Source organism: Lemur catta, chromosome 4 (assembly GCF_020740605.2).
Source record: "Lemur catta isolate mLemCat1 chromosome 4, mLemCat1.pri, whole genome shotgun sequence".
NCBI classification, from domain to species: domain Eukaryota; kingdom Metazoa; phylum Chordata; class Mammalia; order Primates; family Lemuridae; genus Lemur; species Lemur catta.
Window position 1 is genome coordinate 26,519,067 of NC_059131.1, and position 23,854 is coordinate 26,542,920.

The 23,854-nt window shown below is 40.3% G+C and overlaps 1 protein-coding gene and 1 long non-coding RNA gene across 5 annotated transcripts in view; both read left to right on the top strand.

Annotated features, from left to right (window-relative positions):
* The window catches only part of CRIM1 (cysteine rich transmembrane BMP regulator 1), a 188,463-nt gene that overhangs the window by 6,281 nt on the left and 158,328 nt on the right, over nucleotides 1-23,854 (top strand). The window lies entirely within an intron of this gene.
* Nucleotides 12,550-16,281, top strand: LOC123636792. Its single transcript, XR_006734661.1, has 3 exons — nucleotides 12,550-15,712; nucleotides 15,818-15,952; nucleotides 16,187-16,281. It is a non-coding gene; the product is annotated as an uncharacterized LOC123636792 (long non-coding RNA).

A 23,854-nucleotide genomic window follows, 5' to 3' on the forward strand; every position in this document is an offset into this window, starting at 1 on the left:
ATCAAGTTTTTAAAAAAGACAGCAAGACCATACAAAGTCTAATAATATCAGTTCAAGCTAAGTAGAAGTGATTTTGCAAGTCTGTATATGATCAGTTGGCTAGTGAAATATGTGGATAAAATTAGTTCTAGGAATCAAAGCATCTAAGGTGATCTCTTCAGGCTCTGATGGCAAAGCAGGAAAAAAGGAATTCGAGTTTGAACGAGATTTAAATGTATGAGTAGGATCTTTTTTTTGGTGGGAAGGATCTTACCCATTCTCACTGAAGTCTGTGTAGTGTGTATCAGAATGTTTCCCAACATCTAAGAATGAGGCTGCATTCTTAACGCTTTATTAGCTGTGGTTCAAAATGGCAAGTTTCCTTTTGAGAGTGATTTTCTCTTTGTGCTAGCTTGTTTCACTAGGCAGGTAAGTGTGGGCAGTGAACTGGGAGGTGTCCCTTTATCAGCGCTTCTCAACTTCACCCACTCTTCTGCTTGCCCTGGCCGGTTAGCCTGATCAAATCATTGAAAAACCTGTGCTTAGACAAGACTTCCTAAGTCTTATGGACAGTGGAGTGGTTGAATATACTTAGAATGCCCTCAAGGTAAATACAGAACTCTAAGTGTTTATTTGGGGCCCACATGAAAAAGAATTTTTTAAAGATCCTGTTTTCCTTTGTTGGTTGCAAAGTGAACAGCTCTCCTACCTCCTCCGAACTCAGTTAATTCCCCACGTGAAGTACCTGTAAGTTGGCAGAAGAGTGTAATGGTTAGGGACTTGGCTTCGGAGTCAGATCTGCTCTCTGCTTCTGTATGTCTCAGTTTTCTCACCTGTATAGTGGAATTAATATTAGGGTTGCTATAAGGACACAACTGAATCCCTGGGAAGCACTTAAAAGAATGACTGGCACGTGGAAAACGCTTACTAACAACAAGCCTACTAACCAGTGTAAGCAAAACTATTTGACATGGGCTCTTTCTCTATTTCTACTTAATCCTCATATATCTGTGTCATTGATCATCAGTAGTTAAGGAGTTTGGGCTCTTAGAGGGGGAACAAGTCTTACTGAGTTCCAGTCCCCTCCCTTCCTGTCCCAACACCACAAATGCATTGAGTTAAGAAAAAAAAAAAAGGCCTCTGAAGCTACTTGCTACCTTTCCTTCAGCATTGCCTATTTATTATATCTTGACTAAATAATTTCTATAAAATTTATATATTTTGGGTAAAATTGCGGGTCTGAATTTTTTGGCATTAAGACATAGGAATTGTAAATGTAACCATTTATCTGTGGACTCATATTTCACTGGGGGAAAAGGGGGCACCTAAACTCACTGTGATCAATAATGTACATTTGCCTTCATGTTGTATTCTGGATGAAGACTTTGCTTCTAGTTCCTGGAGTGTTTTAGCTTGGCTGGAGCTAAGGAAACAACTTGTACTGTCTCAGCTCAACCCCTCTTGGGACTCCAGTCTCACCTGCTCCTGTAGTTGGTACAAACTAGGCAAAAGCAGAAGTCAGAGGTTTATCCATTTCTCTGTTCTCTTTCTAGCTCTACCTGTTTCTCTGCCATCCTTCCATCCACAAATACGTATTGAGCATCGACTATGAGTCTGGTCTCTGTGCCATGCAATAGTGATACCACTTCTGTAAGCCAGTTTCTCCGTTAATGGTAATAGCAAGTCTACTTCCTAGATTTGCTGTGAGTATTAAGTGAAATAAAACTGTGCTTCTGAGATTTTAACATACACACAAATCACCTGAGGATCTTATTAAAAATGCAGGTTCTGATTCAGCTGGTCTGGGGTAGAACATGTGATTCTGCATTTAGAACACACGCTCAGGTGACGCCAATCAGTGTTGCTGGTCCCGGGACCACACTTTAGCAAGAAGCTAGTACCTACGTGTAAAGCACATAACATAAGGGGTGGCATGTAATAAGGCCTAATAAATGTTACCTGCTATTATTAGTATAATAATTTTTCAGCCAAAATAAATAATATAAGGGCCATGCTTTCCCAGAGGCCATGTTCTGGTGGGTAGATAGGGAAAACAGACAATTGGTTATAATCCAAGACAGTAACCCTGGGATATGGAAGTGCTGAGCCCATGAGGAGCAGCTACAAAGGGCCGAAGGGCCCTAGCTCTGATCTGGCTACCAGGAAAGATTTAGTGGAGGATGCAGCAACAAGCAAGACCTGAGGGTCTCCTCCCTCCCTTTTCCCTACTCTTGTGCAAAATGTTTTGGGAGAAAGAAAATAGGCCTTGGGGCTAGACAAACCTGTGTTCAAATCTTAGCTCTGTTATTTTTTACCTGTGAGGTCAGCTTGCTTATTTTTCCTGGGCTCCAGTTTCCTCATCTGTGAAAATGGAATGTTAGTAGCTTTCTTTCCTTTTCAGAAAAATAGATTACATAGAGGGATATTTAGCTTTCTATCAAGTAGATATTATAGTGAGGATTAGAGATTATATATGATTACATAGGGGTGTGTATATATAGTTGCTAGTACAGTTCCTGGTACCAAGTAGATTTTTAAAAAATTAATTTTAATTTCTATTCTATTTTCCATCCTTTCTCATTTTTTTCTTTGTTAGTGTTCTCTGTAAGTTTAAAAATCTACTTTGTGGACGCACAGCTCCTTCACACTTAACGAAGCCTTTTCAAAGGTGGACGCAAAGGGGGAGTTCTGGTTTTAGATGTTTGTCAAAGTAGAGAAAAGAACTGGGAAGTACTGAGAACAAGGGTCTGAGACCCTTTTCTAGAGTCTCTCGACCTAGAAAACATTTGTTGGTTTGATCCAATGTGACTAATTCCCAGCCCCTTTGGAGTTTCAGCAGAATGTCAACACTTGCTTCATTTTGTGGTGTGAACCCTTACTTCCAAAGGGCTTTTTCACATTAATATTTTTTTAAACTGACATTTTAATATTGATGTAATGTGGTTTCATGAAAGTAAGTTAAATTTCCTTTTATTGTTAGAAGTTTTTTTGTGGATTTCCGGCCATCTCTGGAGACATTGGCAGCCCCAGGGTTGTCACCAGGCAAGGCTGAGTTATCTCACTGGGGTTTCAGAAGGAAGCAGCAGCAGGCCCAGCCAGCTCAAAGACTGGGAGGGCTTGAGGGCTTGCGAATGAGCAGGAGATGGTGTGAGGGCCCCAGTGCATCTGCATTGCTTTTCTCCATCCCATGGGTTCTAGCCGTCTTTCAGGTGAACTAAACCTGCAGGTTTCCCATGGGTTTACATCATGGTGTCTCTGGAGAGTCTTTGTGCTACAGTGGAAGGCTAGAAAAAAACACCTAGAATTAAAATATCTAAGGTTCTTGTCTCTTTAGTTTCTAGTGTAGGTATGATCCCATTTTAGGAGAACAGGACTGCATATTCTCGACTGTGACTTTTTCCTTCTTGCCTGGAAATAAGTATCATTCTCATCTAGTAAATATTGGCTGAAAGTTCACAAAGCAGATGCTTTAAATTGGCTGTTGTGGAACAAGGAGAAAGAACTTCAGTAAAATCCTTGGAAATCAGTAGTTTACAACTTTTTTTTTTCTTTTTGACAATCAAATCTTATTATAACATAGTAAAAGTTGGATTTTTTTCCCCAGAAATTCTTTTAGCACCTATCATTGTAGTGCCCCCTGTCTTTTATCAGGAGTGTTGGTATTCAAATGTAATTTACAAGCAAGATGGGAAAAACTTCAAAAATAGTTTCAGGGTTTCTTTTAAGTATATGTTAGTAAAATCCAAAATAACACCCTAATTTGAATTATGCTGCAAACATTTGTCTTACGAATATTTAAGAAAATTAAGTGTTAATTATATTTTACAGTGTTGTCATTTTATGTTTCAAGTTCCTGAGAAGAGAATTTGAAGAGTCTACTACTTGGAAATTTTAGCTAAGTCCTTAGCAACCAGCTTACTTTGGCTACGGCAGGTAAAAAAAAAAAAAAAAAGATATAGGCTGTAACTAGAGACTATGCCTGTCTGCCTGTCTTATTTAGCATTTCAAAACAAAAACCATAAACAAACATCTCAGATTCAAAACAGAAAGGAATTTCTGGCAGGGCAGAATGAAACCTGAGCCTGCAGAGTCCTAGTCTACAAGAGGTAACTTATTTAGCTTCTTTTCCAAAGGCCACAGCAAAACGTTTCATAGCTGTGATAAAACAAAAGGCGCTTCAGTATTGGAGAATTGTGATACCTCTTTTTAAGACTCCAAAAGACCTGCCAAAATAAGGCAAAGCTACCTTCAGGATGTTTGACCTGAACTCGACTGTATTAAGAAGCAGTCAGACCACTTCAGACCTAATAATGTGTGAGGAATCTTCCATGTGGGATGGATGGGCTTGGACCCCTCCGAGAGTGTGTTTATAATTCTACAGAGGCAGAACATTCCATCATCTTATCAAATGTAGATCTTGAAATACAAACCTTTTCTCACTTCCCCATAGTTGGGAGCTGCGAGTTTTTATAAAGGTATGGGCATTTACAGTCTTGAGTGAGGAAAAGGGATGGATTTTAGACAGTTTTTTTCTCTGGCAGTCAAAGTAGAAGGATTTTTAAACGATTTGAGAAAGAATGAGCATGCTGTGTGCTTTTCAGAACCATTGAATGCTTATATTTCAGGCAGACTTTAAGAAAATTTATTACTACCTATGTCATAAAAATGAAAAATCAAATACATTTCTGTATTTTAATCAAAAGTGGATGTATTTGTATGTATCTTTGTTTCAGAAAGGATCTGAGGCTGCTCAGAAAGGTAAATACCACACAATTCTTGGACGTGAAAATAGCATGATTAAAGGAATGAAGGCGTCCTGACCCTTGTCATCTCTTAGTAGTTCAGTGATTTAAATAAAACCCCTCACTTCCCTTGGCTTCACTTTGCCTTAGTTTGTGGAAAGGGAATTAGTTACCTACCTGAAGGCAGGAGAACTGACTCAGAAGATATCTTAAGGCCCTGCTGGTCATAAGATCTATGTTTTTATGACCTAAAAGTGCTGGACAGGAGTCAAGTATTACCTTGTGTTTGCAGAGCCAGGAAAGGAAAAAGTGGTAGTGTCTACATGACTCGTTGCCAGGTGCTGTAGACAGAAGAGCTCAGAGGAAAAGGATCAAGAGTTCTTCCATAGTTATGTTTATTGGGAGGCCGCGGAGACAGCAAAACATAGTTATTGGAAAGTGAGTGACATCTTTTAAATGCCTGCGGGAAGTAAGCCATATAAACTGTGGCCTAGTCTGGAATCAGGGTAGAACTAACACCTCTCTTTTATTTCTGTGCAACTTTCACTTTCTCCATTTTCTCATGAACTTCATTAATTATTACAGCTGTGAGGTAGGTAGGTGACAGAGACGGCAAAGGGAGAAGCTTGAGCAAAGACAGGCCAAAACTTGCCCAAATTCACATGCTCATTTCTGCCTCTGACACTAGAGAGAGTTGAGTAATTGGTGTTCTTCCTAATACTGCAGGCAGCCAAATTCTCTGCATTCTTTTACCTTTGCTGCTGTTTTCACTTGCCAGGGAGTTTCCTTAAGGAGCAGACTGAATTTAAAGAAACATAACAGTAATAGTGCATGAAAGGGGGATCGCTGGCTGAACGTGGCACATTGGTGCCTCGAGTTGGGAGGATGAAATGCTAATTTCTGCAGAGGCACATGCTGCAGGCTACGCCAGCGCCCTCACTTCTGTGTGCAGCCAAGCCGCCAACCAGGAAGCTCTTTGCCTGTATGTGAGACGACAGATCTTCCGTAAATATATTTCAAGTACAAGTCAACTGTGAAACTTGGAAAGTTGTCTAGAAACATCACCCTTCCTTTGCGTGTTGTCCAGCAGCAGGGTTTGGAACGAGGTTAGGTGGTGTGACCCTGTGGTTCTGACACTTGATGTAATAATAGGCATTCTAAAGAATGTGATGTCCAACACAGCCTCCTGTGTATACCAACAATCAACATGCTTTGCCTTGTGGATATCACATTTTTGCCAAGAACAGCTTTCCAGAATGAGATGCTGGTTAATTCCAGTCTGGCATTAATTCATTAATAAGTCTGCTGAATGCTGAATACTCCATTTGGGAGTATGTGACTTGAGAAAACTCAGCAGCTAATTATTGTGTAGCTCTTTTCCGTGATTCTCACAGTCATTAAAATTACCTAAGCCACCAATTCCTAGCTGTATAAACTTATAATTTTTAGTTTTCTGTAATATTTTGCCCCAAAAGATTTTTTTTGCTCCAATCTGTAAAACTGTTAAAAGTTTACTAATAACTGGATAAACATTTTATATTTTACTATGGCTTGTTCTTTCTTTTTCCTTTTTCTTTTTTTCTCTTCTTCGTCTTTTTTTTTTTTTTTTTTGAAAGATAATATCAAAAGTTAAATCCTGTTCTGGATCTTATCATCTCTTCCTGGCTAGATTTCTGGTTAGCTGATAGTAGTGGCTAGAAGGATGGGTGGTATTAATTTACTAACATGAGCTTTCACCTAAGATAGGTTCTCCTTTACTCTTTGGTATATAAATAGGTCTTTATTTGCTTTTCTTCCGTTTTGATTAGTGCATATTAGCTTAAGAACTTTCAAACGAGGAGGGGCAGTAATGAAAGTCTGAACGCCAGTGTCCCAGCACTTTTCTCTTGGAAGCAGCCAGTGAGTGTAGTGTGCGTTTGCTGCAGTGACAGCCTGTGCTAGAAGGGACATTAGATACCTCCCTTGCCCACATCTCTGTCCTGTGGTTTGGCCCTCCTTCTCGGGCAAATCCCTGCCACGACCCAGTGCTGGCTGGATCTCAAGTGCCCTGAAAGCCATTGGAAAGATGCTTCCAGCAATCTTTCCATTTGCCTTCACATTCTTCCCAGCATGGGTGCACCCAGCTCTCCAGCTGTTGGTAACCCAACCGGTGACAGAAGGTGGTGCCAAGTTTCAGATCCTCTGTGAGGACCCCTTGCAGTAACAGTGTCTGCACTGATGGCAGAAGAGTTCTGTATACCTGTTTGGAGGGGGAGCTTTTGCATCAAATTCATTTGACATAATGGCATATGATAATATCGATCAGAAAGTGATAAAAGTTCACAAAACAAGGATCTTTACAAGGTAGTGGTAGACTTGCTGGCCTAAAAAGCTGTTCCAGAGCAGTATAGTATTTCTGTAGCATCAGCAACTGGGCCCCTGAGTGAGTGTAGTTACAGAAGTGTGTTTGAGAGACAGGAAGCTAAGATAATTCTTTCTTTGAATACGTAGTCAACTTTGTGCCTTTGGTTGTAGGGTGTGTGCCTGCATGTGTGTTTTTTTAGTTGCTGAGGGCGCAACACAGACAAAGAATACTTTGCATTGTGTTAGGGATGTGCTAAAAACAACTCCCCAGCTTGAAGCAAGTTAAAATATAGTGTCTACTCTGTGGATCAGCAAACTGAAAATGACTTCTTAATAAAGATTTTACATTGTTCTATTTATTATATTTGAAAAAAGAACAGTTATAATTAAAGTGCTTTGACTTTTAAACTGGCTAACTGGGATATCCATAAGTGGACAAGTAGAGCTCAGAATATTACTGACTCATTTCATTTCTTGGTGATTGGAAACAAAAGTTTTTATAGTAGGCTGCCATATAGTTTTTGACCTTATATAGGAATTTTAGACGTGATGGCAGAAAGAAAAAGCAGAAATTTAGGGTGAGAAATGGAAGTCCTCTGTAGGAAAATAAGCAAAATAAAAGAATCCAGAGGTGTTGGAAGGAGATGAAATTATTTTCAAAGACTATCCTGGGAAAAGATGAGCCTTCAGCAACCACGTTTATTGACTATCTATTCAGGAAATTGTATTAGATGCTTTAGAAAGAGAAAGGAAAAAGACTCTACCAACAGAGGGCTGGAAAACTTGAGGGAGATAAAGTATTTACATGCTTTAATGACATAAAACATGTCCAAAAGAAATACGTAATTACAGCTGCATTTGGCACTGAAAATAGTTCATGTATTATATTTTTTAAATTGTGTGTGAATGTGTAAGCAAATGCTCTTGAGTGAGAAATGCTTGGGTGATATTTCTTGAGAGAATGGAAAAGTTAGAAGGTACGAGGAGCTAAAAAGAGTAAAGGCATAAAGGATGACTCCTAGTAAGGAAACAGTGAACATTTTTTTTTTCTTTAGAGGGGATGTATTTTATATGCATAATTATTTCAACTCTACTTCTAATCTTAGTATAATAAGCATTTAACTTCCCATAGGGCCTTAGTAATCTGCATGTTATTACTAAAAGCCCACAGGTAAGGGAAAATTAGACTCCTAAATTAAAGACCTGACTATCTTGCTCCTAAAGTTTTAGGTTTTCTAACTTTATTTCCAGTTTATCTTGGACAAAGACCCTTTGAGGACTCAGAAAATCAGGAGGTATGGTCAATACCTACCTCCTAATAACTAATGCAGCCAAAGGTTTGGGACAAAACTAGCAAGTGCAAAATAGGCATGGTGTCGGCTTTCAGACTCCCTCCCCAAAGTTGTCTTCACATCCTTTAAAGTGTGTTCTCATCCCTGGAGCCCTACCTTTTTATACTTCTTTCTTTGTGAAGCTATCCTGCCCTGCCCAGGAAAAAGTAATGCCATCCCCCCACCCCCAGTGCCCATAAATAGCACTTTCTCCTTCCCTTGTTTAGAGCACTTTTCACACTGTGTTAGAGTTCACATTTCTGTCTCCCTGCCTCATTGTGATCTACTTGGGTGCCAGGATTGTGTGTTATTCTAGCGCTTGGCACACAGGAAGAACTCAATGAGCATTTGTTGACTAAATCTAGACTCAAGGTCATCCAAGATATTATACAAAAGCTTTTCCATCGGGACTGTTTGGTTTGCATTGTGGAAACTGAAACGAGCACTACTTCCGAAGAGACGCCCAGTGAGAAGTCCTGTCATTGCAGAAGGAAGTTCAGACTGGTTAACTGGCCCACTCCAATCAGTCTTAGATTTTCTTTTCCCGTTGTTTTTTTTTTTTTTTTTTTTGGTAATTTTCATGATAGGTTAGTTTCAGCTGTATTTGGCAAATATTTAAAGGTAATTTTTAATTTGTGAGGACTGTTCTTCTTGCCAGTTCATCTTTCATTCACTAACCCCTCCTGAGCTTGTAAGAATTTTCCTTGTGGGTGGCTGCTTATAACTTTGTTACTGTCAGAGATCTGATACAGGGAGCAGTTGAGATACTGCGGGGCTCAGCTGCTTGTAAACAATAACTGATAAGCGGTTATGAGTTACTTTATAAACACACTTCACATGACCTCCATGAATACTTGATGATGGTAAAACAGACTTCGAGATTCTCAGGAAATCCGGGATTGGGTCTTTAACATGTATGTTGCCTAATCAAGAGGGAGTTTAGTGTAACAGACATGTATTGAATGCTAAGTCTGTGAGTGCTAAGAGCAGGGAATGATGCAGCCTGCTTACTGCTTCAGGTGATCTCCAGATATCCTAAGGAATTTAACTATACAGCTTCTCTGGGAAGGAAATCCTAAGCCAACAACCTGAGGGTGGAAGTGTGTGACTGTGAATAATAAAAATGCCTCACGGATGGTTAGAACAGGAAGTCCGTAGGAATGCAATTTAAGGCAGTTAGGAAAGCAAAATCCCATTTGGATTTACTCCAAACCCTATGACTTCAGAGACTGAGGAATTTTTGCTGATTAGTGGCTGGAGCCCCAACTTGCTGTTGTTTAGTAGTGTGGAATTGTTTTTCCTTTAGCACTGGTTATGAGCTCTTTGTTTTCCTTAAGGTTTGAAAGAGGTTTACAAATTAAGACAGGGTAAGACATTAGATACTTAAGGATGCAATAGCAAATTGCAGCCTTTGGCACTAAACTGTTTCAACTGCTAAAGAAAAGTGGTTTGGACAAGACAAAGTACACAGAGTCATAGACACATACAAAATTGTCCTGGGTATAAGCTTGGATACTTACGCCATTTTATCGTTTTAGTGAATGTGCCCATTTTCTTAGAGCAGGTTTGATTTTCATGTCTCTGCTGCAGCGTGTCCCTTCAGCTTTCCCACGTTAAGATGCTCATCTCACAGCTGATGGAAATCGTTTATAAGGTTAGTGTCATGGTTGGTGGCTTTCCCAGTAACCCACTTGAGATCCTTTTGTTGATCACCACCAGTTGTTATAAAAGTTTGGGGAAAGGGAAGGAGGGGAAGCTGGAATTGATGACTGCATAAAGTTGTAGCTCACAATGCTTGGTTGGCAGTGAAAAGGAAAGATTCTAAGTAAGGTGATTTCTCTGAGCATCCACTGATGCTTTCCCTGTAACTCTTTAAAAATGTATGTTTAACTTTTATGTGGCTTCGTTACTATTGAAAGTTTAAAGACTCAGCTCCTGGACCTCCAGGCAGGTATGTTCTCCTTTGAGTGTTGCCTTCTCTAAGACTTTAGCAACAAAAGGAGTATTTGACTTGATGGCAAATACTGCTCACACGAGAGGTGTGTGTTTCTCAAAACCCATGATTCCACGGTTATTTGAGGAGGTAAATGAAGGACCTAGAGCTGTTCTTCCTGCTGGAGTAGCACACTAATCCTCAGACTTTACTTACAGAAGTGAATGGGGGCAGAGGGCTGGGAAACACACCTGAAGGAGGGAGTGCCCATCAGCCTGTAAGCCAAGGTAAACAGTGCTTGTAACTGAAAAACAGACATCCTGGAAGGAGAGAACCAGAGAAGTGGGTGTGAAGTGCAGCGGACCATTTTCAGTATATAGGCAGCTGGGTTAACCTGAGTCCTGACAAGAACTTCTCAGAGCTATTTAGGGGAAATCAGTTGCTTGCACTGGCCTTTGACTGGCCTATCATTGCCTACAGGTGGACCCAAAAGGGAAAGCAAACCTGTGGGGCATTTTGAGAGGTAGAAATGAAGTCATCAGTAGCCTAGAGATGCAGCCTTGCAGGGGACCAGAGGAGTGGCAGTGGGAAAGTGTCCCTGAGTCTGTATGTGTAGAAATGCATACATCCTCCTTCTGTCTTTCGTTATAGTGGGACAATGTTTCATTATAGTAGACAAATTATGCACACGTTGCAGATTATGTGATATGTGCACATACTTATGCATGTGCACCCATATGTGCACCATGCACACATGTAAAAAAGATTGCTCACAGGGTCATGTGCTTCCCCTAATAGTTTCTTTATGTCCATTCTTCTGTGATGGTAGGTTTTTTTTTCCTAACTGCATCTGTTAGGTTCTATTAATTCCAATATAAAAAAACAGTTGTCTGTCTTTGGCCATCATTAGTTAATTTATATAGATCAATATATGTAGATTGTCTCCTAAGCAGCTTACATAAAAGCTGTAGGCATCTTGTTCCTGTGTCTTCTCTTCTGCAGTTACTAAGGTTCTCATCAGGTATATAGTTGCCATATGCAGATTGATACAGAAATTCTCTAGAACTTTTCATACTCAAAGATTCTTGGAGCTAGTTAGTTGCATGTGGAAAAGGGCCTTGCCTTGTAAAAAAGTGTCATCTAAATTCCTTCTTTGTAGTTTTATTTCTTGAACATCTTATTTCCCATAACTAGTTATGTGTGCTGGGGACAAATATTGGGTCTACCGCCATCGTTTTAAGAATGCTATTATAAAAGAAACATTACTAGACAGTTTCAGAAATAGAGAAAATGAACAATTATCCAAAATACTCTTGTTCCCAACACAAAAACTAGTTTCATGTTTTTATATATATCCCTGTCTAATGTTCCTCCATGTACATCCTTTTTTTAACCACACTTTCTGTATCGTGCTTCCTTCCACTTAACATTATATCAAGTGCGTTGTCCTGTGTTGCTGTGTAGTCTCCATTATTATAAATTAAGCTGAGTGATCTAGATGATTGCAATGCTCCTCTTTATTTCCTTCCCCCCTTTTCAGTACTATATGAAAAGCAAGAAGGGAAAACAATAATCATTCCAGGTGAAGTTAAGAGAAAATTCTATGTAGTCTTCATGGATTTTTATTTTCCCGAGTGCTTAGGCTCTCCAAGCAGATGACTGATTGTGTCATCTCCCCCTACTCAGCACCTGTGCATCTGATCCTTTGCATCTAGGCTCATGGCACGAGAACTGTGGCTCTTGATTGTTTAGTGTCATGTTGACTCCATGAGCATTGAAACTCTGTAAAGTTAGCTAATGATCTGTAGGTTTTGTACAAATAGCCAGCCCACTAGATAGAGATGTTTTAATTCCTTTGGTTTTTTTTTTTTTTGCACCATGTTATTGGATTGCAAATGTTTATTTAGTATGAAAAATGGATATAATTAAGTTCTAAATGGGACTAGATATTAACTTCAGAATGAATTTGCAACCTTTATGCTTGCATATGCCATATGCTCTTGTTAACAAGGATTTTATCTGAGGATTTAAAAACAGTTTTCTACTTCTACAATTTGTAAATTAAAACTGGAGGCATAGGAGTTACCCAACAAGACACATATAAAATTTGGAAAAACAAGGATCATTATCAATATTAAGTTGGTTGAAATTCTATCAGGAAAACAGACTTTTTCCCCTCATATTATGATTATTGACTTATATGTGCTACAACTGAGATACTGCTTTCATATTCAGAAGATATGTAACATCTGTTGTAATATTTCAGATTCGTTTTTTTTAGTCTTTATTTAAAAATACAAATTCTCACTCAAAACCATTTCCACTGGCAATACACAAAATCAAATCACCAGGCTCCAATTACAGCTTATATAAATTTTAAGTGTTCTTTGGATTATCCAAAGGAAGGCAAAAAATTTGATTACCTCTTTAATATTAAATTATTAGTTTTGAATTTTAAATCTTTGAAAATATAATTTGCATACAATATACGCCAATCAACATATGCCATCCAAAAAACACAGAACATTTACCCAGCTGCTTGTTAGTTAGAGAGAGTGCCTGTTTAGACTTCTTGAAGCCAGAGCATATAGCTAAGTGATGCATGTGCACAATTAGAATTCAACAAATGCTTTTTGACCAGCATATTGACTTTAGGGAACATACATTCTATTGAAAAAGCAATTTGAAGGTGAAATCACATCAAGTTGAAATGTTCAGCCTTGGATACTTGTGGAATTTTAGTTACATCATGGGATAATAACGTTAGCTAAAGTCAGCAAGTGTGTAAAATGTTTTTTAAAAGTTTTAAAAGTTGAATAGATATTTATATTCTACAGTAGTAGGCAAATACTAGACACCTTCCATCGCCACTACCACCAAAATATGTATGCTGAAATTATGTCTCCAGAATGAATAAAGAGGTGTGGGCAAGCTGACCACCATCATGGAAAAGGTTAGAAAAGGGGGAGAGGTCCTGGCACTTTCCCAAGCTTTGACCCAGAGTAGGGCCTATACCTCCTATTGTAACCAATTTATACAATTTAAAGGAATCAGTAGGTTGTCTCCAATATTATACAATTAGTCTTCAATCAGTTGATCTTTATCACCAACCAAAACTGCAAGTGGTTTTTTGTTTTTTTTTAAAGCTTCTTAACAATGTGATTATATTCACCTTCCTTGTTCTAGCGTGGATAGTAAAGCCTGTGTGAGCTTTGTACGCTGCAGGTTGAGGCCAATGTTTAAACAGTGGGTGGGCGAGTGTTCATAGGATGTCGCTGAACTGTGTTTCCTTGCTTTATAGAGTCCTGGAGTTTGGCCAACTCGCATGAGGGGAGAGTTTTGGTTTTGAGAGCCCTGGGTTTATTTCTGGCTGTTGGGGGAGGAGATTGTGGGAGAAGGTGTAAATATAGTTAGAGGGAGGTCGCAGACTTGGAGGTTCTCGCCAGGGGTAAATTCTGGATGGATTTGTTTATAGATGGATTTGTTTATAGCTGTTTCACGCTTTTTACCTCTGGGAGTTGGTGCTTCCAAGAGATGCTCAGTGTCTGGATCTCCCTCAGTTGGGTATCTTGGAATTCTCTTTCAGTTCCCCAACCACAAAAAATTCTCTTTCCTTTCTTCCTACCTGCTGTGAGAGTTTTCTTTTCTTTTCTTTTCTTTTCTTTTCTTTTCTTTTTGAAATAATGAACACCAAGCTTCCTGGGGAAAGATGGTTACATAAATAGTAGGGGCATATAGCATTGGAGGATGGAGTTGCAGGATTGGGGACTCTGTGGCCATGTGGATCTGCACATCATTGTCTCCCGTGCACGGAGACAAGGGTAGCAGTTCCTAGGCTCCGTCCTTTGTTGCTTTGTGGGTTGGTCACTGATTTCCCCTGTGCAGGTTCTGGATCCCTTTACCTTGCCTCCACTCAGGTTGGTTCTAGAAGGCTCACATCTAGCAGCTGCCCTCGGTCAACCCCGCATCCCTGCACACAGGTGCTCTCTGTTGTTACGACCTTGGGGACATTGTCCACCAGCTGATTATAGCTGTCCTCATCCTTGGGCACTTGTCTGCCTTCGCCAGTGGCACTGGTCTCATTCCCAGCGCTGGCTCTGCCTCCTGCGCCCTGTTGCTTGCTCCTCAGGCAGTGAGTCACCCTAGTCCCGGGGCATTTCACCCACCTGTATGGCTAGCACACATTGCTTCCATTTGCCAAGGAGACTTAGGGATGCACAGTCTCAAGAAAACCTTGCCAGAGGAAGTGACTTCTCTGGAGACATCTAGGTGGTAAATTCCTTAGGGAGAAGCCATGTTTTATTAACTAGAGGCAAACTTGAGTACTAGTGAGAGTTATGACTCTGGAGTATGTTACCCTGGCCAAGCTATTGAACCTCTGTGCATAGTTTTCATCTATAAAATGTGAACGATAATAGTATCCACTCATTTGGGTGGTTATGAGGAATAATTAAGTTAACTCATCCATGTAAAGCACTTAAGTAGCAGCTTGTGCACAGTAAGCACACAAAGTTACTTGTCATTATCTCTTTGCACCTCAGCATTGAACACTATGGTTTACACATGGTAGGTGCTTATTAATGGTTCAAGTAAGTGTAATATTCAGAAGGTGGGAAAGTGATTTCCTCCTCTCTTACCATAAAATAAAAGTAATATTAGGTTGCAATAAAGCATTGTGGGCATGAAGACATTTACTCCCTGGTGGGGAGTGGGAAGTAGGATGTTCCAGATTCTGTCTTAATAACCATGTGCCTATGATTTGCTACTCATACTTAACAAACCCAGTCTGTCAGAAGTTTCACTAATACTTAACTGGCTCCCAAGGTAATTTTGAAAGGATGGGGCAGCTTAATCAGGTGATTTGTTTCCAGGAAGCATTGTTATTTGGACATTTCAAACTCCAACATGTGTGGTGGTATATTAAGGAGATGCTGCCCTTTCTTTATGGATTTGCTCTGCATTCTAAGTGGTGTTCGCTTTTCGAGTAGGAGATGGGCAGATAGATGCTCTTTAATTGAATAGCCCACTGAGTTGTGTCATCTCCTTGGTGCCTCGTGTGGGACTGTGTGAGTAGCAGGTGTTCAGTAAATGTTTCTTAAATCAACGAGTAATTGATGGGACATTTTTCTTCACATTACATCACATTGGCTGGAAGGTGCTTGTGAGGAAGTTTTGCTCATGACGTCCCTCCTAGGCAGGTCTACTTAACATGTTTCTCTAGCTGTCGGGATGTTGAATTGGAGGGCGGCTCTCAAAGTCACTGCTCATCTATAAGAGGAACAGGTGGTCCAGACAAGATGGTGGGGGAAGGGGTGCCACCACTCGCCTCTGGTGAGGTTCCTGGGCCATACTCAAGATGAAGATCACAACTCCAACACAAGGAGGTAAGTCATTTTTTTTAAGTTAAGAAAGTTAGTTTAAAAGTTTATGCTGATAATATTTCATGTGGCAAAGACTAAAAGGTATATGTCCTTGTGTTCTCTTGGTAGGGACTGTGATCCTGAGGACAAGAGTTTTTGATTCAGGACCTGAATGTTGCAATTTGGAGAAGATGGTGTTTAAAAAGTGACCCTATGCACTAGGGTGACGAGAACATGAACCTGAAGCCCTGTTATCAGCGTTTTGTGAGTGTTTCCCTTTTCATTCTAAAAGTACTTTTTCAAAACACAATTCATGTAACAGGATTACAACCAGAATAAGAATCCTTTTCTTTATGGAGAAATTTAGAGCTTTAAACAAACATACACACATACACATTCAAACAAAAACCAGCTTGCTCTGTTTTTTTTTTTTTTTAAAAAACATTTCTGTTGTCCATTGTCATTTTAATAACTTTTCTTTTCTTTTTTTCTTTTTAGGTCTCAATGTATTCCAGAATTGTTTTCTTTTTAACCATTAAATCATCCCCTGGTATCCAACATTAAAAAAAATAATAAATTTATTTCAATGCAAACGAGTGTAGTATGGTTCTTGCATGGCAAGATTATTTTCACAGGTAGTTTGAAGGATCCATCATTTTGTAATGAGAATAGAAGTATATACGATTGCTTTCCCTCTTTTTTACATTTCTCTCACCCAAATTGAAGCGGTCCATTCAAAATCTGATCTTCATAGAAGGAAAAACTGTCACGGGGCACGCTTTACGGCCCATCTGATGGCTTCTGCTGTAGTTCCACACTCTGCTCGTGCACAAAAATCAGGCACTTTCATTTCGGCCCTGACATCAATACAGTCTGCCCGAGAGTAGGAGAACGGTACCCGGTGGTAGTGTGCAGACTTTTCTGAACGGAATATTCAACCAATTTCTTATGAAGGAGAGTATGTACTTGGGGGGCGGAGGAGAGTCCAAATTCTAGTTAACTCCAGATGATTCACCACACAGAAAGCATATTCTCTTACTAGTGTTTGGGTCTTAGTAAATAAAAGAAGGGTTCCATGTTGAACCCTTGCTTAACAGGAAGGAGATGATAATTGGTCAGGAATTCTATTTTTTTTTTTTAATAAGAGTCATTGCTTAGAATGAGATGAATCTCTATAAGGATATCTTTTTGTGGGATCATATTAATCGTCTTACCTACAGAATTAGTCTTTGCTGTCAAACTTCACTCATAGGATTTATTAAAAGCAATGGTTGGGTTTAAAAAAAGTGAAAAGATAGACATTTAGTTGAAGTACAGTTGCTGGATTTTGACCACTCAGATGTTTTCTCCATGGACTATCTTATAGAGGCTGCACCTGGCTAACAAATGCTTGTTATGACTTTGTCTGACATGTGGGTGGCATCCCTCAGGGACTTCTCTTCACTTACTCCCTCTCCCCAATGTCCCCAGCGCCAGCTCCTGTTTCCTTCCCTTTCAGAGTCTGTGCCCATCAGTCAAGGACTCCTCTTCTCGGAATGCCAGTCCAACCACATGGTCCTTCTCTTCCATCCTCCTCCGTAAGAGAGCTTGACTGTCTTAGGGAGGGAGTTGGAGATCCTTAGACCAGACAGAAGGGTGCTTATTCACCTGTTCATTCTGCATAGTTTGGGCTCAAACTCCTCATTCCTCACCAGTTTCCCCTTTTTGGGTTCCAGTGGAGTGGAACTCTACGGGATTCATCCCTGGGCACCGTGTCATGGGGCTCCCAGCTGCTCCCCTTGGGGCCAGGTGAGGCCAGCATTGTAAAGTCCCATCATGCTGCAGCCTGTAGCTCCAAAGGGTGACCTTGATAGGATGCACATTCTGAACCCTAATTTCATAAGCTTTGGGGGCCTACAAGCAGAGGGAGTTGGAAGCCCGTGGGAGGCCAGGGCCTGTGGGTTTGAGCCCAGACTCCACACAGTTAAAACCTGAAGGAGAAAGTGATCAAAAGAAAGACACCAAGAAAGTCCAGGTAACGCTAAGTCTGAGAGGGAAAGAAATTCAATATAGTAAGAGGAGAATTTGCTTTGGGAGGTTAAAGGAGTTTGGCTGCCTTCTGAGTGAAAGTGGCATTCTATTTGTTAGCCAGAAAGACATCAGACTTTGAAAATGATAGAGGTCAGAAGACTGTTGCTACGACAGAAGTCAGAGAATTATGGCGTTGGAAGGTTCCTCAGAAAAGTGTCTGTAGGCCAGTCTCCTTGTTGGACAGATTAAGGAACCCTGGCCCATAGCAGCTCATTGTATTCTCATTATTTTTAAAACTTCTACCACATCTGCAGTTACGGCCTCTTCTTCCTTCCTAACCCAGAGAGGTAGAGGAGCTGCTTCTTGCCCACTCTGGAGGAACTCTTGGGCGGTTGCCCTCCCTGCTCCATGACTTTGTCCCAGACTGCAGAGCACAGTGGCTGAAGCAGCCTCTGCTGGACTTTTCCCTCCCTGCCCGACTCCTTGGCCCCGCCCCACCCCCCACGCAGGAATCCAGAGCCCTCGCCTTGGTGGTGTGAAGCCACTGGAATGTGGCACTCTGACCCCTGGCAGTTGAGTGTCCTGGATGGACCTGGCCTGGGAAACAGGAAGGACTCAGGAGAGGGGGGGAAGGAGTGCCCCATGGCCTTGAGGTGGGATGGAGGGAAAGGAATGCTGGGCAGCGTGACCCCTCCAGTAGCCACTCAGCTCCCGCACAGTGGAGGCTGGGCTGGCAGCCAGGGAACAGGCAGGTTTCCTCTGGCAGAGCTGGGTTCAGGAAAGTGAACTGCCGGAGCAGTTGGGGTGAGGAGGAAAAGATCTGGTAGGAAGCAGGAGGAGCAGACCAGAGCGCAGAGGAACTCATAGTAGGGCAGGAGGAAGGTGTTGGATGAGGAGAAGGGATGTCCAGTGACTGTATGGGTTAGAGATATTTTTCACCTTAAAAACCAAATACATTAGAAGGTGGGAAAGACCCTGCTAAAGAAACTTCCACTCCATTTTTGTTCTAGAGTAAAGCAGACCCCATTTGGAGACTCCATTTCTTAAAATGTGCTCAGCCTTGACAAAGATAGTCCTTGGGGTTAGTGAAGGGGATGCTGTTCCCTCCAGCTCTTTGCTCCTCTCCAGGATAAGAGATCCTTGTATCCTCAACTTCCTCCCCGTTTAAAGCCTTTTGCATAACCAGGATGCAGAGCCAGGGCTTGGAACCGCCTCATGCAAACCCTTGTGGAATCACTACCAGATCATGCTGTTTCCAAACTGCACGTGATGGCAAGCCAGCTTTTCATTGGGGATAGTTAATTTTAAATTCCATGCTCTTAGGAAAGGAATAGAAACTATGGTCAGGGTCTGTTTCTGAAACACCTGTTTAAGAGGAGAGAAATCCTAACTGCCACCATACCTGAAGGGATTGGGCTTCCTTTGCAACTGGAATTTCTCTGTGCTGAGTAAATTCACTCTTCCTGTGCCCAGGGTTGCCTCGAACGATAATTAGTGCTCCATGGTCATACCACATTCTGTCTGAAACAAGGGTGCTAACCTCCTTTCCTCTCTTCTCACAGGACATTGTATGAAGCCCTGAGAATAGTGGCCCTGGTGCTAACTAGAAATGTCTTGGTTATTGCACTAATTCATTGGGCCTACAAACCCAGGTATGCAGCACCCCTTCCTCCTGACTGATACCAAGGCCTCCAGGTGAGGCCCACTGGGGTGTTGCAGGCAGCGCAGCAGCGGAGCAGGCCAGGGTCTCCCCTACTCAAGGTGTGCATCTCTGGTCTGCCCTGAGAACGTAGCAGTCTTCCATAAGTTTGGAAGTTCACGACAACTGTATTATTAAAGCATACTTTAAGTGCTTGTAAATATATAAATTTCAAGCTACATATTGTAATCCATTGAAAGCTGGTGATTATTATTAAATAAGATATAGATTTGATCAGGACATTGTGAATTTTCTGCATTTGGCATTTCTTTTTATGTCCTAAAAACTATTAGTTCTTGAAATACATATTAAACCTAATAAAATAGACAATAATTAGATGTGTTTTGACGAATTGTGAGTTTTCTTGTTTGGACAGTTTTCCTATGACTTATTTTACACTATAAAAACCAACTTTAAGCCAGGTGTGATGGCTAACACCTGTAATCCACGTGCTTTGGGAGGCCAAGGCAGAAGGATCGCTTGAGGCCAGGAGTTTGAGCCCAGCCTGGGCAACAAAATGAGACCCTGTCTCTACTCAAAAAAAAAAAATTTTTTTAAGTTAGCTGGCTGTGGTGGTGTGTACCTATAGCCTAGCTACTTGGGAGGCTGAGATGGGAGGATCCCTTGAGCCCAGGAGTTTGAGGCTACAGTGAGTTATGATCATGTCACTGTACTTCCAGCCTGGGTAACAGAGAGAGACCACCTCTCTTTAAAAAAACAAAAAAAACTTCAAATAGCATAACATTGTAGAATCATGATCTTGAGAAATACACCTACTTAACTGCATTTGGGAATACATATTGCTGTAGCATGTGGAAAAAAAAGGACAGAGTGATTCACACGTTTATTTACATTTCCTTTTGGAAGCAAATTTGTAATTCTATGTGTATGTTTATGCATGCCTGTGTTTTAATTTGAAATGTAGAAATATATAAATTTTTTCTTTAACTTTGACACTATTATATTTTAATATCTGAAAGTTACCTGTTTCTTAGTCCCTGGAAGGTCTAAATTACCATAATGTTTCTTTTCTTTTTTTTTTTTTTTGTATCTCAACCATTTCAAAAAGATATTAAATAAGAATGCCTAAGTAGTGAAGATATTAAACAAACTTGAAACAAAATTAAACAAATACACACAGAATATTTTTAAAGCTGCTGCTTTTTTTCCCGTGTGGTATTAATGTTACATCTTAGAATGGTTGCCTAGTCAGGTTTACCATTTGTTTACTCCTTCAGCAAGTGAGTATTAGGGCTCCCTGTGTACCATCTACTCAGCTCAGTATGGAGTGGGTATGGAAACGTAGGAGGCAGTTTCTGCTCCTAAGAAGCTCTGTAGCATTTTAGGATAAGTGAAGTGTGGTAGGTGGGTGGAGAATATAGAAATAAGCTTCTTTGAAGAAAAGACATTTAAGCCGGGTACGGCTTTCTAGGTGGACAGGAGAAAGAGCATTTCTAAGTAGAGGAAATGAAATCAGCAAAGGTCCACTGAAGTGCAAATGCTCAGAGTACTCAGGGAATTGATTGATTCAGTAAATCTGTATGGAGGATCTAGTGTGGGCCCGGCCCTACCAACCTGGAGCTTTTTGGGAAAGAGACAAAATAAAATTAGTAAGGAAAACATACAGCTTCCAGAGGAGATAAGTACTGTGGAGAAAAATAAAGCTGAGAAATGGTTCAGGGGCTGCAGAGGTGGTGTCTGGTTCACAGTTTTAAATACAATGGTCAAAGTATCTTGGGAAAGTAGAGTTCAGTTGTAGACCTGAAGGAGTGTGGGAGTGAACCCTGCCCAAACCTGGGGGATGGCGTTCCAGGCAAGGGACACAAGTGCCAAAGCCCCCAAGGCTTCTGTGGCCTGGGAAGGGGAGAGGTGCTGGCTGCACAGTGGGAAGCAACTGGAACATCAGTCAGGGCCAGGCAGTGGCCTCATTTATCAGTGTGAGGGGTCGGACTTGACCCTACAGGCCAGAGAGATTTCTAGGTATGTTTTATGTTGTCATCTGTTAAGTTTAGAGGTTAAGATAGTACAAAAAGGAAACTCTAATTTTGTGAGAAATGTGCAAATATGTTTTTCAAACATGTTCTTAAGATTTTTTAATCTTTCTGTGTTCTTGTTATATTTATCTGTATGGTCTATTTCGCATGAATCTTAGGGATTAAACCATTGGTGTATAAATCACAGATCTTCTCAGATGTTAACATTCATTTCTTGACTCACCTTAAGGCAAGAGCCCTGCTTTTTATTGTCCCCTAATCTACATTTGTTTCTTTCTGGAGAGTTTTAGGATGAATTTTGGGGGACTGATGCCTTCAAAGTCAGTGTATCAGGCCCTGTGCTGCTGAGGTTGTTTAAGAGGCCACAGTTGATTCTCTGGTTCTCATTTCTAATTTATAGCACTGTTGCCCACATACACCTGTAGCAGTCGGTGTGGATCTTAGTGATGTTTTAAGAAAAAAGATCTGGATGTATATATCAAACTTTCACTAAAGACAAAACTGGGTATCAGTAGGAAAGTGAAATACAGACTGTGCACATGCAACAGTGTTCATTGAATATTGCAGGCAAATTGCACTTTGTTGCCCAGACTAGATTCTTGGAGTAGGTAGGAATAAATAACATTTAAGCATAGAAATAAACTTGCTTCACCAAAAAACATCAGAGGTTTGGGTTTTTAGGCAAGATATTTAGGGAAGATATTTCTTTCTAGAGCAGTACTAGAATTAATGGTAAGGATCAGTTAGAAATACAATCATTGGAATTATATCACTCACTTATCACCTTCCACTTGGTTTACTTTGAAGAATTCAGATAAATTGTTAAGGTAAAGTTTATAACAGTCCTCAAGTTGATTTGTGAAAACAATCCTTGCAAAACATTTGCTAACTGATTTCACAAAGTTATTACCCTGAAAAGATTCTGTAATGCTACTTACAGATCATTACACCTTTTAAAAATCATTATTTGCTCCTCAGAAGTATTGCTATATATAAAGGCATTGTTTGCCTTAACAAAGAAACCCTTGTTTCCTGGATGATGGAATAGTTGAGATCATGTTTATACGATTGGGTTTTCTGTTTTCCTGATGGTTCCAAAGGTGCTCCTGCCACTCTGTTTGTCTTGGCTACAAGGTGTCTTAGAGAGGCCTCAGCCTTTCCCTGTGGTTAAGTGACTGTCAGCAGTAAGTCTGTAGGCTGTGCTCGGTGGAGATGCATTCCTCTAGAGTGAGATGGGAAAATTAGGAGTATTCCTGCCCTTCGTTTCTCTGATGCTTAGGTCTTCTGAGTTCACTTGAACTTGAAATCTCACCACTTCCCTGACCACCCGACTTCCTTGTTTCTTCACTTCCTCACATCACCTGCCTGATGGTCGTCTCTATGGAATTTAGACCTGGGTTGATCAGTTTCCCTCCTCACTGAAATGGGTTACTCCATGGCGAGTGCTTTTTCCAGTCTCTAGCACATAGAAAGTGCTCAGTAAGCATTAGCTCTTATCAGAAGATTCGTCTTGGGGGTGATAATGTGCTTTATCATCTGTGCTAATTGTTCAGCTAGTATAATGAAAAATTTTTATCTTTCAAAAGTACTTATTTTCAGAACACCGTGTTTATTTAATTGTTCTTATTTGAAGTTCTGGTCACATTTCTTTTCACTGTAGTGGTTGGCACTTTTGAATGAGTGCAATTCCTGTACCTGGTCTTCGGGTTTGTTCTTGGTTGTTTGACTAAACATACTTTAGGTTCGAACATATATTAATATTTATAAAATGGTACTGTGCATTATTCATGTCCACAAGTAACTTTTCTGGCAAGAAGCATTAACTTGTGTCACATTATCTAATTATTGTCATGATATACAGAAGTGGTAGAAAGGAAGATAAAAGAGTTTATTATTTAAGTTATCATTTATTTATCTAACATGGTTGAGGCATATTATATTCATTCACTTGTTTGACATGTCATAAATATTGATAGGTGGAAATGCTGGTTAATACAATATTGAGGTTAAAAGAAAACTTGAGTATTAATATTTCACGAGTAAGAAGACGGAGATCCAAAGATGTTTCTCAGTTATTTCTAAATAATTGACTTTCTTCCCCTGCCACCAAACTCACTTTCCAGAAAAAGTTTGGCACTTAAAGATTCACATTGCTTTGTTTAAATTCAAGTCCTCTTGTCGTCATCTTCCCTATCCTTATTTATTTCTTTGGCAGATATTTATTTTGCTAAGCTACTATTTGCTAAGCCCTATAATAGCTCAGTGATGAAGAGTAAAACTAGATCCTTGGCTTCCAAAATGTACTTTCTGGTGGAGGAGATCAGATGAGCAATTTCATTACTGCTGTAAGTGGAATAATTTTAACAGATATACAATTGATGTCCTATAGAGAAAATAATGCTTAATTCAGTCCCTATAAAGTAGATGAAACCTGGAGAAAGCATTAAAGACTGAAGAGGAGTT